The sequence below is a fragment of the Globicephala melas genome, chromosome 18, assembly GCF_963455315.2.
Source record: "Globicephala melas chromosome 18, mGloMel1.2, whole genome shotgun sequence".
Lineage (NCBI taxonomy): Eukaryota > Metazoa > Chordata > Mammalia > Artiodactyla > Delphinidae > Globicephala > Globicephala melas.
The window spans coordinates 26,616,518-26,634,741 of record NC_083331.1 but is presented as its reverse complement, the minus strand read 5'-3'; positions in this window follow the sequence as shown (position 1 = coordinate 26,634,741).

Sequence of the window (18,224 nt, the reverse complement as noted above, 5' to 3'; positions counted from 1 at the left end):
ATCTAGTATCATATTTCACATTTTGTTACAACTTAAATGTGAAAATTATATCTCAGGTGGAAATCAGAGTGCACATTTTATTTGTCAGGGTTAGGGTTTTTTTCTCAATTTTTATTTGTATTCTTAGAGCATCTTGCTATCTCAGTTCTGCACATGTTCCCTTCTAACTTCTATCCATTCTTCATTGGGTAGATGAGTATTGCTGGAATGTGAAAGAAAAGGAGCATAGCACTCCTTATACTATTTTTCATATGAAACCTGTTGACATTTCCATGGAAATGATCTGTCTTGAAGAGTTCTAATCACTATCATAAATGCTCCAAAGTGGAAGAATTAGAATTTTTTCTCTCAAAAGTGTTGAGCTCTCTATCCTTCTAATTCTATAACCATTTCAGTGAGAGTTTCTTTGAGTGTATTGTTAAGAGAAAAAACAGGAATTTGTCTGACACAGCATACAGTAATTCAAATGTAGCATTCCACTGTCTACAGGAGATCTTGGAATCTCATGTTTTCTATAACACAAAAACGCTTTACAGGTAGAGAAAAGATTTGTTAGGTTTCCCCTGACACAAGGAGTATTTTATAAGCTTATTCTCAGGTGAAATTTTAGTAGATTTCCCACCTATGCTATATTCATTTTAATCTCATTACTGTTATACAAACCAAAGGAAACAAGCATTAACACTTCAAAATACTATTCATTTTATATCCTATAAAAGACAAGCTTACGTAAAGGTTTGTATGAAATTTTCAAGCACTAAAACATGAAATGTGGAATTAAAACAAAAACTCTTTCATTTTAAGGAAAAAAGGATAATAAGCTGTGTTCTTATAAGAAAAACAATTCAGTGCTGATCTACGTAGAAAACATGCATTTACTTCTTCACAAACTATTGGAGAGGCCACCGTGGGCTCTATTGCACTGACCCACTGGGGATGCATCTGTGAATCATTTTGCCCTCAAGGATCTTACATTCCAGTGAATACACAAATAATAAACAAGAGAAAAACAAATAGTATATACTTAAAATATAATAAAACCATGAAGCAAACAAACAAGGGCAAGTAAGTGAAAAGAGATTGTTAGGGAAGAATTTTCTGAGGAGGTAGCATTTAAGGTGAGAGCTGAAAGCTCAAGGTGGGGCGCCATTTTGAAATTGATAAGACCTGAAAGGAAGTATAAGTGGCTTGTGAAACAGTGACATGAGATAAAGTTTAACAGTGAGCCATGGGCTAGATTATCCAGGGCCTTACAAAGCATGGTAGTTTGGATTTTATCTGAAGTATAATTGTCAGCTATCAAAGAAGTTTAAAGAGGAAGTGAAAGCTATCAAAGAAGTTTAAGGAGGAAGTGAAATGATTGAATTTATATTTTTAAAATGTTTCCTTATGTGTTAAGTGGATGTTAGTTTGGAGTAGAGCAAAAAATGAAGAGCAAATAAAATGATATGGCATCTGCTAAACAAAGAGAGAAAATGGTGACCTGGACAAGGTTTTTAGAAGTCATGATGGAAACATCCAGGTATGAGATTCATTTTGGAAGGCAGACCATTAGACTTGCTGGCTGAATAGACAGGGAAAGTAAATTACCTTTAACAAAGATGATCATCAAATTAGCCTTTCTTTACCTTAACAGTATATGATGGTTTGGCACGGAATTGTCTTTAAGGACACATGAATTCAGTTTACCAATTAAAGTTGGCTATTTATATTTGGCTTTTTGAATTTTAGCCATTTACTGTTCTGGATGCAAGCAATAGAAAGTGACCCTATTTAAATAAGTAAATAATTAATTTGAACACTACAAGGGATCTTACTAATACAGACGTAACATTAGCAAACTAAGTTTGGGGGAGCCCTGGAAGTTCTAGAAATTATTAGAGCAGAAACTGCCCCCGCCCCAGTCACCAGGCTACCACAATTAGAATATAACTCAGTCACTTTTTCCATCTTTGCATTATTCACTCAAGATTCAGTGTTCCAAGAGAGAGGGTCTGATTATACATTCTTTTGAAATACTGGGGCTGTAAAAGAAAGGACTTGTTAAAGGAACTGCCAGGATCATTTTCAACTGCATGGTGAAAGCCAATATATGAATTACATTACAGTCCAACTATCATGGCATGAAATGAGGAAGAGATAATTCCCCCAAAGAAGATGGATGCTGGAAAACCACAGATCTAAAAATATCCATGGAAATAACAGAATAGTCATCTGCTGGCTTCTACTGTTAGGTTAGATAGCTTTGATTTTCAATGTCAATCTTACACCTATTTATTTTATTTTATCCATAGAATGGGATCTAGAAGATACTCCATAAAAGGTAATATGTAGTGATTCAAAGTACATTGAAGAGAGTGCTTTATTTAGTTGATGAAATGTATCTGCAAGCCATAGGAATACCTTCTGCCAGCCTTTACCTATGACAGTGTTTGTTACGGATTTGGTTAGCTGCTGATGGTTTCCTCAGTAATTCCCCTCTTTACTGGGGAGTTAAGTTCTTTGATCATTTTTATTTTGTCCCATTTATCTTGCATCAGTCTGATTAATCCAGTTCTTTTATTAAAAGCAAGAATGGACAACACATGTTTTCACCTTTTCCATCACCACTTAAATTTTAAATTCTTTTTTGTAAATACAAGGAAAATTACATTGCTATGTGAGAAATTATTAAAATGAACAAAGAAAACAAACCAAGCTTCACTTCATTGCTATACCTGTCTTTAAAGATATGTCCAGAATAACCATTTGGAAATCAGTGTCAAATAAAATTAAACCACTTGATTGCTTGTCAAAGAACAAACCCATGCATGCAAATTTGTTCTTCCTACTGCCTGTTAAATCACAGCGTGTTTTTCCATAAGCCTGACGTCTAGGAGGTGGGTTGTTAAGGAGTAGCTTTGCCTCTCAAGGGACTTTACCCTAATCTGGCAACTTAACAATAGCACTTGATATTTGGATTAAATTCATAGAAGAAATATGTCTGAAGAACAAAAGTATTGGAACATCGTTGTTGAAGCAGTATTGCAGAGTGGTTAAAAGCCTTGTCTTTAGATTCAAACATGGTTTTGGATCTTATTTCTTCCATTTATTAGCTTGTGACTTTGAAGAAGTTAATTGTATCCTAAGTCACCTTTTTGAATGTGCAATGAACATAAAAATACACAGAAGTGTTTTTTTGATAATGAAATTATATTGATTGATATATTATAAGTACCCAATAATTTTTTTTTTTTCTTTTTTTACGGTACGCGAGCCTCTCACTGTTGTGGCCCTCCTGTTGTGGAGCACAGGCTCCGGACGTGCAGGCTCAGCAGCCATGGCTCACAGGCCCAGCCGCTCCGTGGCATGTGGGATCCTCCCGGACTGGGGCACGAACCTGTGTCCCCTGCATCGGCAGGCGGACTCTCAACCACTGCGCCACCAGGGAAGCCCAGTACCCAATGGTTGATGACGAGAAGGAGGAAGAGGAAGAGGATAAGCATGATGAGAATGATGGTGACGAGGATATAAAGGAGCATGGGAGGACAAGAAGTCCCTCTGCTGTGAGATAATGGCTGCCCAAAGAACCTGTGTGAACTAAAGCAAAGAGAAGCAGCAGAAAGTCAAGGAGAATCACAGAGCACAGTACCATCCTTTCTCAGAAAATCCTTGGGCTTGTCAGTTAGGAACCGAACTTTAATATTACTTGACAAAGTTCATTTTATTCCATCATATTAACCTTCTTCCTACCATGAAAATTATTGAGGCAGGTGGTAGGATTGCTGGCCATGGGAAGCTCTTGGTACAGTATTGGACTGTTAGTTCCCAAAGGCATCTGAGGAGAAATCACAAGTAGTGATTTTCTCCCCCTGGTGAATTTCACAGCATGAAATCTCAGATAGTGTTTCCTGCCATATCCAACTTCTTTAAAAAATAAAATAAAATCATAGACTGCCTTTCTTAATGAGAGTGCAGAATGCTGTCCACATCAGAGAGTAATCCTTTTCAGGCAGGAATACTGGGTTTAATTTTCTACATAAATAGAAAGAAGTAATATTATCTCCAGTATATTTCTCTTCTGTGTTATGCAGGTTTAGCCAGGCTAAAGCTGTTGACAGAAAATTCTCCACTCGGATGATAAGCAAAGATGAGAAGAGGTATTGCAATGGTGATGGAAAAGCTTTATATAATGAGACAAATCCCAGCCCCTCTAGGGAACTCTTTGCCTATGGAAACCATTTCATGTTTCTTGCATTATGGGAATGATACATTGTCTATTAAAACTACAGAAGTGAGATTTTCCAGACAGTTATTTTAATAGGGTGGCTTGCTTTGGATCGTCATTTGGTTTGGCAAACAGCATGTAAGAATATTTGTCTACAGCACCATGCTTCAAATAAGTCCAATCTATCATAGTATGGTGGCGTTAGCACTTCTCATTATATAAACCTGTCAGGGTATTACAACATAAACAACACATTCTGCCCAGCTGTAAAACACTTATTTAAGGAGTCCATTTAGTTTCATAAACTTTTTCTAAGTCTCTGACACCTTAAACAAATTATGACAGGCATTTATATTGCATGTCAAATAGGATACTATATATACTATATAACTCACTATATAAAATGTATCTAGTGACTACCAACAAAAGAAAAAGATATAAGATAAAATAAATCGCTAGTGGAAAAAAATCAGATATATTAATAATTCCAAGGAAAATATTCAATTTCTTTTTCCTGTTTTCAAAGCGGGCTGTGACAAAGCATAAAATTTAGCTCAGATGCAGACATTTTTTTCAACTTTGGTTTACATGATTGTTTTCTCACTGATAGAACTACTCTCCTTTTGGTGGTGGTTTCCCCTGCTAATCCATTTGATATGATGTTATTTAAATACATATGGGGTAAACATATATTTAGATTATATAATATATACACAACTATTACGTGACTGTAAACATGTACTTAAAAATGTGTATTCTCCAGAAATCACAATTTTCTCCCTCCTGTGTGTGTGTGTGTGTGAATATATATGTGTTTGTGTATATAAAGCAGGAAATAAAATCATGAAGTGAGTGAAACTGTTCCGGACTTGCATATCTATTTTCTATAGAATAATTACTCTTCTCTAACGTGAATTTCCTAACTGAAACGTGCCCTAAGGAAATTCTGCATCATAGCCCTGTGATTTATGAAACTGGTATCAATATCCTCCAGCTATACCATTTAGAAGTCTCCCCAAGTATTGACAAGGTGAGCTACAGCCATTCGCAGAGGAGAGCAAGCTTATATGAAGACAGACAAGTATACTTTCAAGGGACTAAGATTTGAAATATTGATATAGTCACATTAATTGAATTTTTGCCTTGAGAAGTGATTACAAAAATGTTGCTCCAATATTAATTTGTATCTGCTTTGGATAATATTAAATTCATTTCTTCGCCAGTCCCCATTACTCTTTTATTATTCATTAGCATCTCTCTTTGCATGTGTAAGAGACCTTGATGAAGCATGTTTATTCATAGACTAACCTTTTTAAATAATTCTAACAGCTCTCTAACAGTCACCTTCCTGGCATACAGAATATCTTGTCTTTGTTTCATTATTCAATGCTTGCACTCCTTCCTCCACTTGAGATGCTGAACATGAATCATACCCCTCTTCCTATTGCTCTCGTCCTCCCACTAAAATGTCCTCTGCAGCCCAATCCCACAGGAGAGCTGTGTTCACAAAATACTGCAGCAAGAGTCTCTTGGTTGGATCAGGGACAGTAAAATTTTCACAGATCTCAAGTGCAATTATCAATCGATTTCTTTGCAGCTCATTACATATTTGTTACTTTGTTTTAGTTCATTGTTCCTTTACCTTTTGTTAGAATATTTAGTTTGAGTCTGCCTTTGATGAAAGCTCTGGAGGTGACATTTTATCTATTCTTTGTGTATGTAGGCTCTCGGGCTTATTTTTCTGAGCAGATAAAATGGACAAAGCTGTGAAAAGGAGAGGGAGAGAAAACCAGAAGAAAAGTAAAATCAATAATTAGGTTTTTCTACAAGCTGGAACATCATTGTCTTTAAGTCACAAAGGCTGTATGAATGCTTGAAAATGAGCAAATATAATTTTTCAATGGAATTACAGGTTTAATGTTAAACATCTACCTTAAAATAAAACCCAGAACTACCTGTCACATAAAATCACAGATTTTCTTCTTTTTGAGTTAGAGTCAATTTTTTTTTACTGTGGAACAGACCAAAAATATATGTTTGGATATTTCTGGCCTTAAGCATTCTGTTTATGACACTGAAGTGACAGTATGTGTAAAATTTGTCCAGGAAAATAAACTTTTCTTATCATCAGTAAAATAATGATTATTTTACCAAGTTTAAGGAAGGAAATTATTTATTTTTCTTTAATCACTCAAAAATATATTTTTCTCATAGTTTCTTATACTTTGTCACAAAACAGAAATAAAAAATAATAATTCAGTAAATTGGCAAACTCCCTGAGTTGTCATTTGACAAATTACAGAAATCGTGTAATATTATTTATCAGTTTTTGTAAATGAACTGGATAGAAGTATAATTTGAAAACATTCCGCATTTTAATTTCTAATGTTTGGATTACATTGGGTAATTTATTATTATTAATTGTTTGCTTTATAAGATTTTTTGTTTTAACTTTGAAAGCTGTGCCTGTACTGTCAGGCTCCAGCAGCAAAGGCAATGCACAGCAAATATGATTTCTTGTCACCAAAGCATTACAGTACAAGGAAAGTCTCGTGACACAGACCACATGAGGCTACAGTGAACCAAAGGTCCTGGGTTTGATATAACATTCACAATACTCTGGGCACCTCTTACAATTTGTTATAGCAAAATTTAGTTCAATTGAATGAATTAGTTAAGTTTACTACTGACTTCATCTCACCCAGTAAAATAGTATAGAAATTTACAGCCTACAACCTAACCAACATATGCACAAATCAAGGAAATAAACTTCTGCCAAATGAACGGCCGTGGATCTAGGAACTTACTGTGCCAGGCCATGTACATGTGGCAGAACAGAGCAAAACCAATGAGGAAAATGTCACCCTTTTATTAGAAAGTGAAGAGAGGCTCCCATCCAATGACCCCAGTGAGACAGAAGCTTTCATTAGGAAGCTGACGTCTTTCTTTGACAGAAACAAGGCAACGGGCTCTAAACATAGCAAGGACCTTCACCTGTGAAAGACAGGAGAAAGTCCTAATTAAATGAAGAGACTTGAGAAAGAGGGGTTAAGTTCAAATTCTAAAATTCCATGGAACTTAATAATTGAGTGGAGGAGTGAATGGCCAAAAATCCATACCAGATATTCCCATCTCTCTCTCAAGAGAGAGACAGAGAGACAGAGACAGAGAGAAAGGGACAGAGAGAGAAACACACACACACACACACACACACACACACACACACACAGCATACATATATAAATATATGTTATGTATGTGTGTTCATGTGTAAAATGTATATATGTATATTTGTGTACTGTAAATTTTCTTACATGTTGTGAACCATTTTTCATGTCACATACAGATCTATCCCCTCAATCTTAATAACAGCATCATTTTCATTACCTATCTGAAACATAACTATATTTAAACCAAACCCTTACTGTTGGACATTTAGATTCTTTCCTTTTTGTTTTTTTCTTTTTTAAAAAATATATATAGTCTCAACCACACTGAGATTAACAGCCTCAAGAGTATATCTCTGTGAAATTTGTAATTATCTCTGAAAGAATTACTAGAAATAAAAATTTTATACTGCTTCAAGGAGATAGAGAAGAAAGTCGGAGCCCAAAGGGCATATACAAATTGAACATTTTTGAGACCTACTGATGAACATTTCTCCAGAAAATTTATTCCAGTTGACATTCTGCTTTGGCAGCTTATAAAATAAGATTTCTCCCAACACCTTAGCTGCCCTGGATTGGTCATTGTTCTCATTCACCACTGGTGGTACAATACTGACTTTTAAACGTGTTGCACAATACTTATACTGCACTCTTATCATACCTGGAAAATTTTTCTAATATTCTATCCTATTTCCCTTATATGTATAGCTATTATTTTTATCACTACAGCATATTTATAATTATGAATTTTTAATGAATTTTAATATCTGGCAGTACAAAAACTACTTTACTCACCTCTTTTCCATGATTTGTTAGCTATTCTATTTTAATTTTTCTGCATAAGGTTTAGAATTAATTTTTCACAGTTTTTGGACAATTTATTTGAATACCAGAAAGAAAATAGTATTTTGATTGAAGTAATTGTAAATTTAAAGATCTATTTGAGAAAAATTAGCTTCTTTACAGCATTAAGATTGCCATCCAGGACAAATGACTTTATGCATTTTTATAACAATGAATATAGTTCTGTACTTTTTTTACATAGTGCATTTTGTTACACTTGTATATTTTAAATACTTTTAAAAACAGTTTCACAGTTTTAATTATTTTTTACATATAAACACTACTTAGATTCTGTAAAATGTATTCTTAGCTGTATTACATGTTTTGTTTTTCTTGGAAATGGGAGCTTTTTACCAACTATAATTTGTCAATGATCTTTTCTGGGAATGTAGAAGAGATACTAAGTTTTATATATTGACTTTGTGACTGACTATTTTAGTACACTCCCTGGTTTAAAAGCTTTTCAATTGATGCAGTTAGGATTAAAGAAATCCTATAAATTTCAGAACATTTAAAATATGTTTCTTCTTTACTAATACTTGCCATTTGGTTATTTCCCTAGCTCCCTCCCTCTTCCTTCCTTCCTTGTCTTCTTAATTGAAATTTCCATATAGGAAGAAAAAAGAAAAGCTAAACGACCTTTCTCAACATGAGGATCCTGTCTTATCCCTGGTTTCAGTGGATATGACTTGAGTCTTCAGTTTCTGAAAATGGTAACACCTGCAGTGTTCTACAAGATTTTAATATGCATGCTTCTCAAAAGGAGACTTTTTGCATCATTTATATGAGGAATCTTCAGAAAAAAAGTCAAAACAGAAAGTAGTAAAGTGGTTGTCATGGTCTGGCGGGGCGAGGAAATAGGGAGAGGTTGGTAAAAGGGTACAAACTTTCAGCTACAAGATGAATTAAAGTCTGAGGAGCTAATGTGAAACATGATGACTATAACTGATAACACTGTAAAAAATTACTGTGGCAATGCTTAGTTAAAATTAAAAAGGTTATTTTACTATAGGGTTTCTTAGGTCTTTTTAAACGCACATGTACAAAAGCACCTCTGAGAATAAATGTGAGACATTTCTCACATGCATTTGAACACAGAATGCTTTTCTCTTTTTCCCGTAGAATATATGTTATATCTTCAAAAAGTAATTTTCTACAGATCTCAGTTGGAAATGCCACATTTACATTTCATCTTAAATCTAGTTGATGATTAGCTTCAGTTTTTTGCACTAGGTGTTAAGGATGTATTCTTCTCCCCTAAGTTTGCTAAATGTCATCAGAAAGGAAAAATGAATTTAATTAAACCCCATCTCATATGATTTTGCCTTCTAAGACTTAATAATTTATGAGTTACGTTGATAGGCATCCTAATGTGCAACTACTCTACCATCTATATGATAATAAACTCTTGTGATAAGCTCACATCCAAATCCAAATCATTTGTAAATGAGATATGTTTGAAGGATTTAGTTTTGTACAAGTCATTTTTTCAGGTTTTCTTACAATTGCAATGTTGATTTCTTTGTTTTCTTAATTGGGGATTTCCAAAAAATTTATATGGTTTTTGTTCTATGAATATACTCTGCCTGTTCCTTGAAAATTTTGTGTTTTTCTCCCATGAAAAAAATTGGGGAGATTCTACTTAGAGGGGTTTTATGACACTAATTTTCTTTTACTAAGCTTTTTATGATTAATTGACTATTCTCATTTTCTACTTTTTGAATTAATTTGGATAATTTTATTTTTCTAAGGAAATTACCTATTTCAATATGTTAGCACAGGTTTTCCCAATGTGATGGTTTTACAATGTTTAAATTATCTGTATCTGTAGCTATATGATCGTTTTCATTTTCAATGTTAGAAGTTTGTTCTCATATATATTTTTCATTATATCAGCTAGAGGGGTTTATTGCTCTTTCCAAAGAACTAGCTCATTAAGTTACTGATTAATTGTAATTAATTATTGTTTATTCTATTTGCTTTACCTTATTAATTTTTTACTCATACTTTCCTATAATTGTGTTATTTTTTAATAAGTGACCCCTGAAAGTCTATTTTATTTATATTTCCTTTTTTTTTCTAATTTATCAATAACAACTTTCAAGGAAGTGTATTTCTTTGAATAACAGTTTTGTTGCCTCTCACAAACTTTAATACATTATATTCTCCAATAAAAGGTTCTCAATTTTTTAATTTATGAATTAAATTCATATTTAAATTAATGATTTCTTGTAAATTTTTTTGTTTTATTTTTATTCAGAGACTGGGATCTGCACAATTTATTTATTTGAGATATTTATTGATTTGTCCCTACACAAGCAATTTCTGTATGTGTTCTGGGATAGTAGTATGTTAGATAATAATTCAAATTTTGTTCTAAATAACATGAAACAGGTAGAAATATATTAATATTTATATATCTATTAATATGCCTCCTGACACCAAACAAAATTCTTGGCACAAGGCTTTTGCATGATGTCTAAATAAATCTTTTATCATATTATTCTGATATACTATATTTCTATTTACTTTTTGCCTAGACACTTCATTAAGTACATTATAGTTTATTTTTAATTTTAAACCACTGTTGCACCCTTGAAATACACCCACATTCATTATTAGAGAAAAGATATTAAATATTAGAATATTACATTCTGTACCTTTCATTTATGTCTCTTTCTATGTTTTTATGGACTTATACAATTTCTGAATGACATTTAATTCAAATACTCACATTTATTATACACATATTATAATGAAATACCAAATTGTTGAAATTTGAGCATTTTTTACCTACAAAATAAACATGATTTTTTTATTGTTCATTCTGATTGATTTGTGACTGGTGAAAAATTTCAAAGTCACTTGTGGGTAGAGGGTGATGGAGGGAGTAGGGACCGTGGGCCAAGGATTAGGAGTAACTATTTGTATCACATTATATCCAGTCAACAGTTGGCCATTTTAGACAAGTTACAAAAGATATCAAGTAGTACTCTAGGAGTGCAAATGGAATAATTTGAACTTCCAAGGAAGGTTAAGAAAACATAAGATACTGCCAAAGACATCAAATATAATACATCAAATTTTACCTAAGCAATGTTACTGTCTTCAACTGCAATGTTTGAAAAGAGCACTAAGCTTTTTTCTCCAAATTCCACTGCTCACCTGTTGTACCGATAAGGTAGAGATATAGACCAGTGAATTTTGAATGTCCCTTGAACATTTAGCAGGTAGAATTTTCCATTCTCTCTCTCTCCCTCTCCCCTCACCTGTTCTTGTTTTTAGGCTGCCAGGTACCTCTACTCAATGAGCCTGAACCATAATATGAACTCTGATTGCTATACAGAAGAGCCTCTGTAATCCATGTGCAAAACGTATTTGTTCTGAAGATTTCAAACCCTCACCTAAACAGTTCCTCCTCTCCCTCTGTTTAAACCTGCAGCTTAATCATCTTTGAATTCTGGGTATAACATTTGTGATTAGAAATCATTTCCTTCAGAATTCTATAAATATGGCTACATTGTTTTCAAGTATCCAGAGTTGCTGTTGAAAAGTCAAACTGCCACTGTGTTTTCTAATCCTGTAAAAGAAAAATGGTTTTTATTAGTTTGGTTGTCTTGAGTTTTTTGTTTGTTTGTTTGTTTATCTCTGAATGTATTCTGGTGTCTTCTATCCCCTATGAACCCCTTCTGAAGTTTCACAATGATATATATTGGAGTAGGTCTTTTTCACTCTTGTGCTGGGTTCTCAGTGGATCCTCTTAATCTAGGTACTGATGGTCTTCGGTTCAAGAAAAGTTGATTGCGCTGTTTGATAATTTTATCTCATAAATTTTAACAATTATTTCAACCTCTTTTTATAAAAATTTTAACAGTTTTATTGAAACATAAATGGCATACAATGAAATGTGTGAATTTGAGATATAAAATTGAAGAAGTTTTAAAATAGGTATACCTGTATGAAACTACCATCACACTCAAGATAATGAATTACTCTCAAGGGAATTCTCATGACCTTTTGTTGCCTTTCTGATTTTTATTTCATTGATTTCTGCACTGATTCTTATCATTTTTTCTTATTATTATTTTGGGTTTTATTTGCTTTCTTCACAGTTTCTTAAGTCAAGTTTTTTGATTGGAGAACTTTTGTCTTTAATATAGGCATTTAAAACAGTAAATTTCATCCTTAGTACTGCTTTAGATACAACCTACAAATTATGATACATTGGGTGTTTATTTTACATAGATTTAATATTCATTGACATGCCATTAAAACCATGACTCCCTTATTCTTGACCAGGTAATATTGTATTTTCTTTCACTCCCATGTTGTACATCTTATAAACTATTTCAGAATAATATTGAATAATATGATTTCTAGTGTATCTGAGAAAACTACTTTCTTACCTTCACACATAAGTTACAACATTAGATGTTAGATTCTTGATTCACATCTCATTGTAGTTTTGATTTGCATTTTCCTGATGACTAGTACTGTTGAGCATTTTTTTTTCATGTGTTGGTTGGCCATTTGTGTGGATTAAAGACTTAAACGTAAGATTTGAAACTGTAAAGCTTCTAGAAAAAAGCATAGTGAAAAAGCTTCTTGATATTGTTCTTAGCAATGATCCTTTTGGACGTGACACCAAAAGCACAGGCAACAAAAACAAAAATAGATAAATAGGGCTACATCAAACTAAAAATCTTTGGCACAGCAAAGGATATAACCAATAAAATGAAAAGGCCACCTATGGAATAAGAGAAAACATTTTTGAACCCTATATCTGATAAGGAGTTAATATCCAAAATATATAAGGAACTTCTACACTTCAATAGCAAAAAACCAATAACCCAATTTAAAAATGAGCAAAAGACTTTCATAGATATTTCTCTAAATAAGGTATACAAATGTCAAAAGGTACATGAGAAGGTGCTCATTATCATTAATTAGGGAATCTCATGAGAGGACTTTATGTGAGGAAATAGTCCATATTATGTCAGCTCAGGTTTTGTCGGTTAGAAGTCAGTCATATGGCCACTTCTACCAGCAACTGTGACTGAGAAATGTGGACGGATATGTACCTATGAAGAAATGGGTGTGGTGAGTGTCTATCATACTATCACTATAACCTATCCTGGCTTCCACTTCAGATCCTTTATAGGAAGAGCAGAATTGAAGATTCTGAATCACCAAGATGAATCATTGTCGCCCCTTTGTGGCTCCTTGAGGCCATAACCATTTCTGGGCAGACTATTCTGTGACCTTTGGTAGGAATTAGACTTTCCTGTTTCTGGCCCCCAGGAGCCAACCAGGCCCTTAGATGTAACAACAAGAGATCAGGCAGAAACAGAGACACAGGCATACTTGTCTTAAGGTTTTGCTTTTCAGTTTTCATTAGGTAGTGCTCTAAGACTGAACAGTCCAGACAGGGACTAAAACCTGGATAAAGGCAACTGAAAAAACAGGTTTTCTGTAGTCAAGGTGAAATCCAGACCGAGGAGGAGAATTCATAAGGCCCGCAAAGCAGCAGTGAGGCTGAGGCACAGACAATTCAAATGGTGTGAGACAAGTTGTCTTGACATGAATTTCAGGATCAGAGGCATTTTCATCTTTAATCCAGCAACCTGAGGCTTCCTAATCAACCCACTCACTCCCTGGGAGACCCATGATCTACAAGGTTCTGGAAATTATCAAAGATCTGTAAGAGTAAAGCAGAAAGTACACAAGAGATAGGTGGCCACTTAAATGTTTAGTGTATGCCTTTATTCAAGGAAAAAGAGGAATATAAGTTCAAACCCATTTTTGTGCTGCTATGGGCAGGGGAATCATCCTGTTTTATTAAGGAACAAACTTTCCAATGACCTCTTGGCCAGGAGGACTGAGTCCACTTTCCCGATGAAGTGTCTCTGCTGGAGCATGACTGCTTTCTGTGATGACTGTCCTTGCTTAAAATGTACGATGTTTTTGAGTCTCATCTTCCCTCAGGTGAGTAAAATCATCCAGTTTGGGGGTTGAAAAGAAGTGTTAGAATTTTTAATGCACATTCTCTTTCAGTCACTACTGAATTATAGGCCATTTGTGGGAATGAAAGCCAAATTTCTACCTATCACCTAAATAACCTCTGAAGACTTCTGATCAGTTTAAATGATCCTCTCAAACATCGAAAACTCAGCTTTCCCATGGATGAAATCAGTCTCAGTTTAACTGAGAATTGGTTCTCCCTAGATCTATGTTGATGACATATTTGGCAGTATTGCCTCTCTAAAGGATTTAAAAGATCCTAGAACCTGTATGTGAAGTTAAATTGCAGACAATTTTAATGTACATGGCTAGAGGCAATTTGGTGATTCTTGCTATTAAGTTTTCAATTCTGCTTACTGCATAGTCATCCCAATTGATCACTTTACAATTAATCATGAAGCCAGGCTAAAATGTCAAATCAATAGACCTTGGCCAAACTGGGTACATTGAGGGGATTTAGGTCTGCTTTAACTTTATTCTTTTTTAAAAATTTTCATTTTATATTGGAGTATAGTTGATTTACACTGTTGTGTTAATTTCAGGTGTACAGCCAAGTGATTCAGTTATACATATACATATATCTATTTCTTTCCAAATTTTTTCCTGTTTAGATTATTACAGAATATTGCTTTAACGTTGCTCTGAGGACAAACAACTTCACAGTACCACTCACCAACTAGATACCTAATAAAGATTTGATGTGAAAAAAGAAAAAGATTTGATGTGGATGATATTGATTGCCATCACTGGAAAAGTAGAAAAATAATGAACAGAAAATGAATTTTCCATCAGGCTAACATATTCTGCCTTTTAACATAGAAAGATAGATTTTCTTGTCTCTGAAATTTGCTTTCATCCCTAAAGTCAAGATGCCACAGAATTAGCATCACTATCAACATTGTTCAGCACTTACAGAACGAATTTTAGTTGTATTTGTAAGTTACAATGAATTTTCAACATGCTGAGCCATGTGATCTGTCACATTAGTCCAGGAGCCAGGTGCCTAAACTTTCTCTGGGAGAAAGTATTTGCAGAGTTTTTGCTGAAGAAGTCATAAAGAACATATGTGGGAGACGATTGTTATTTAAGTTAGTGGATGGTAACTATTACGAGCTTTTTTAAAAATAAAAATACCTAGACCGACTAGTTTATATTTTGGATGAAAGGGATTATTTTCAAACCTCATTTTCTCTAATTAAATAGTTGTTTGTTACGGAAACATGGCAAGCTGTCAAATGAGTAGAATGTCTTTTTCTAATCCTGACTTATTAGTATAAATTTTCCCTTCAAGATAGGCAGCAAAAATATCCATGGGAGCTATAATTGACTACGAAATGAGACAGTCGCCTCTGGCAATAGAGGTGAAATAGGTTGACTGTTGAAATGTAAAACCATATTTTTCGTTATTAGCTCACGTCCCTCCCGCTTACACCATGTGCACAGGTGAGGTTAATCAGCAGTTACATAGTAGGAAGCGCCATGGTCCTCTGAACTTGTATTTGAGCTCAGTTTCTTACTATGTAAACTTGGAAAAGGACTTTACTCCTCTAAGTATCAGTCTCCTCATCTGCAAACTGAGAATAATACCTTGTTGAACTTTGTTAAAGATAATTCAATATCATGCCTGGCAGAAAATACTCAGTAAATGGCAGTGATTATAATGATGAGTGGCTATAGTCTGGGCAATAACAATTTACCTAATTCGAATTGCATAGCAAAAGAACCCTACCCTCTCTCCCAGAGTATGACTGCCTTCATTTCATGGTCAAATATATATATATATATATATATATATATATCCCGTTGCGGAGCACAGGCTCCGGATGCGCAGGCTCAGTGGCTATGGCTCACGGGCCCAGCTGCTCCGCAGCATGTGGGATCCTCCCGGACAGGGGCATGAACCCGCGTCCCCTGCATCAGCAGGTAGACTCACAACCACTGCGCCACCAAGGAAGCCCCATGGTCAAAATATTAAATGTCAATTTTAAGTCCAGAGTAAAATTTTATAGCCAGTTATCAGATCTAGAAAATGGGGGTAGATAATGAAAATGCTGACAACTCTTTTGATGTTTTCAGGAAAGTAATGGGCTTCTTAAGGAACTGAAGTTGCAAAGTAAGCTGTTTACTCTTTTTTGCTAATTATGTTGTAGAAGTTTACAATATGCAGGCCTGTTGTAGAAGTTTACAATATGATTAAACAGTCAACATTAAATCAAATGATGATTGAATCCCCAAGAGGCAGTTCAACTTCATAGCGCATTTGAGTTACTGAATTGTATATCCAGATGTCTTTGCACTGGACAATGAAAAAGAAAACACCAATGTTTTTAAGACAGCATTAAAATGAAGATGGATTGATGGAAAAATAACTTAAAAAAAATACACATATCCTAATCTCAATATTCAATAAATGAGAAAAGTTTCTTCTATTTGCATTTTTAAAAGTCTTCAAAATAACTACAATCTAGATAACTGGTCCAGACAATCTACTGAATATTTGCTCATGTTAATTTGCATCAGATTTATATTTAATATACTGCAAAGCAATTTGTGCTAACACATGTAGCTAACAAAGATTATACTTTAAATCTGTGTAATAATTCAATTTGCAATTTATTTCTAATATACTAGATATTAGTAATTTTATAAACAGTTAAAATATATTAAATATATTGCAGAGGAAGACTCTGTGTATTAGCCCAGAAGATAAAATGCTGGTAAATATTTACCAATCTGTAAATAATATGATTTTTATATTTAACACTGGAATGATTTATTTACTATCACTGTGTCTGCATGAAATAAAAATCTACAGTCTTGCATCTTCTGATATGCATTAAAAATAAACAGTAACCTCTTAATCAGTGAATTTACACTGATGTTTTAAAAACTAAATGTATAAGGGAAAACACATTATACTCAAAAACAGATCAGCTGAAACAATATAATAATTGTATGGAATTGAGAAAATCATGTAGCCTCACTAAGCCTCTTAGCTACTATAAATTGGAAGTAAATAAAGATTAAGTTAGGGCTTCCATGGTGGCACAGTGGTTGAGAGTTCGCCTGCCGATGCAGGGGACATGGTGTTCGTGCCCTGGTCCGGGAACATCCCACATGCCACGGAGCGGTCTGCGCCCGTGAGCCATGGCCGCTGAGCCTGCGCGTCCGGAGCCTGTGCTCCACAATGGGAGAGGCCACAACAGTGAGAGGCCCGCGTAACGCAAAAAATTAAGTTAAACAAAGTGGGGTAACACTTCAAGTTTTTCATAAATGTTCAACATTCTGGTTATGATGATGTGGTTGTATTTTTAAAAACAAAATAACTCTAAGAAGAGTAAGAGGATGCTTATTTAATAGGTAACATGAAGAGTAGTTAAAAACATGGAGTACTAGATTACCACGTTCAAATTCCTGCTTTTTCCCAACTGGCTTTTTGGTGATGGGTAAGTTACTTAGACTCCTCTGGGCCTGGCTATATCCATGTGTAGAATGGGAAATAAATAATACCTCTTAAGTTTGTTTTAAGGAATGAAGACGTTAATATATGTAAAGTTCTTCAAACTATGCCTGGAAAAATATACTGAATTGTTAGATGTATGTACGTGCATGTTTTTGTATGTATGTCTGTATATGTATTTGAAAGCCTATATATCATGCGGCCATTTTCCAAAAATTTCAGATAGACTCTCATAATGAAAACTCACACTCATTCTGTAGTAGGTATGACCTAGAAGAGTATTATATATTTTATACAAAATATCACTGTATTATGAAAAATGAACTCAGAATTGGTAAGCATTAGATTAGCGTTCCTCAAAGTTTATCAAAATCATGTGGATGACTTGTTAAAACACAGGCTGCTGGGTTCTACCACCAGAAATTCCTATTCTAGGTCCTGGGTGAGGCCTGAGAATTTGCATTTTTCTCAGGTTCCCTGGGAACGTTGATGTGTTCCTTTGGGGACCACACTTTGAGAACCATTG